Below are 1,943 nucleotides of genomic sequence, written 5' to 3'. Positions count from 1 at the left end.
GATGCTCAAACACTATTTGTAAATCTCTCCTGTTGGGGGGGGGGGAGTGTATAAAAACAAACAGTCACATAAATTAATCTTTGGTAAAAATGTACAAATGAAAGCCACATTTGACTTTTAGTAGCAGTACTCCCTAACATATTAGGAATTTGTTCTAATTTGATATCCACCTTTACCAGTGATAATATGTTCCAAAAATATTTTTTCCCATCTCTGTTTCCAGAATATACTAAAAATTACATTTTTTTTAAATTGGCCACTTGAATTTCTGAATTTTTTAAAAATCATTACTTAAATTCAAGTTATTATTATCTTGTAACAAATCTAAATTAAGAGCCTCAAGTATGCATTTTAACAGGGATACAAATCTTGCCTCTGCTATTTACTAGCTGTGAGGCATTGGGCAAATTAGTTAACCTATTTGTGCCTCAATTTTCTCATCTCTAAATTGGGAATAATAGTAGTACTTACTTCTCTGGATTATTATGAGAGGTAGTAATAGCAAGGTGTTACTTGGCAGCATTTCCCCTACCAAGTCATCCTAAATGAGCACCAAACTGGTATAACAACAGTGTGCTTGGTATGCAAACATACCTCAAGGCAAATACTTGGCTCCCTTCTCTTGGCAACTTGCCACCTCTAGGCACCTCCAGTATAGACACTTTAGGGCAGTTAGGAGGGCTAAATAAGATAATGCTACATATTTGGAATGCTTATCATAGTTCTGGGCTCAAAATACATGTTCAATAAATATGAGCTTTTTAAACTACTAGGCCAGGGGCCCCTGGGTGGCTCTGTGGGTTAAAACTCTGCCTTCCACCCAGGTCATGATCCCAGGGTCCTGGGATGTAGCCTTGCATCAGGCTCTCTGCTCAGTGGGGAGCCTGCTTCCCCCTCTCTCTCTTCCCCCTCTCTCTCTGCCTGATCTCTCTCTGTCAAATAAATAAAATCTTTAAAAAATAATAATAAATAAACTACGAGGCCAAAAGTATATACAAAATAAAAGATAAATATACATCTCCCAAAAAGTGAACCCTTTGAACACGGAACTATTCATTAGTAGTTGTTTCTGTCCAGATATCTCCTATTATATACCAACATATGTATCATTTTTAAGGCTATCTTAAAAATGCTACTTATATACCATTTATACGTATGAACAGAGATTTTTTAGATACAAATATTGAATTATCTTAATATTATAGGTATTATTTAGAACATGCATTCTTTAAATATATATTTCTGATCTCTCCCCTTGTTAGAACATACAGATCCACTTCATCTTTTTTACCAGTTGAAAGGTATTCTATTGTCTGGAACTTTTGGTTATTATTACCCAGAAAGTCAAGATGCCACAGCCTATGACATACTTTTCAGCATGTAAACATCATTCTGTTTGGTTGTTAATGTCTATGGATCCATTTACTGAAAAGGAAAAATAAATCAGATCCAATTCTATAACCACCTCAGGAAAAAAAAATCATTTGATGATTATTTAAATAGCTATGTCTTGAGGCCTTTGGTCCCCAAACCACAAAATAATCTATTTGTAGAACTGTGGTTAGATTGAAACACTCATTTCACATGCGGTGGGACAACTGCCCACGCCATGGTGGTGGCCCACACAACCCTAGCTCCTCACCTCTTCCTAATTCTTCCCTCCTTCAGTCCCCAGATACCTTGTACTGGCCAAGCTTAGGAGTATGGTGGTAAAAGAGAAACCTTAATAATCACTTGCAGTTCTTCCCCTCAGTTTGAAAGTTAAACACTGTTTTTTGAAAAAGTAAATTCAAAGCAACTTGAGACCTTAGGGTCTTCATGGCTACTTTCAGTTCTAACCTCTTCTCCAGTCAAATCTGGAAATAATCTTGTCAGTTTTCTTTCGGCAAGAAACTTCAAGTGGGCTTTGGGCCACTCTTACTTGGATTTTCTTAATTCTTGAC

The sequence above is a fragment of the Enhydra lutris genome, unplaced genomic scaffold, assembly GCF_002288905.1.
Source record: "Enhydra lutris kenyoni isolate GAN:26980312 unplaced genomic scaffold, ASM228890v2 scaffoldscaffold63, whole genome shotgun sequence".
NCBI lineage: Eukaryota > Metazoa > Chordata > Mammalia > Carnivora > Mustelidae > Enhydra > Enhydra lutris.
This window is presented reverse-complemented; position numbering follows the sequence as displayed.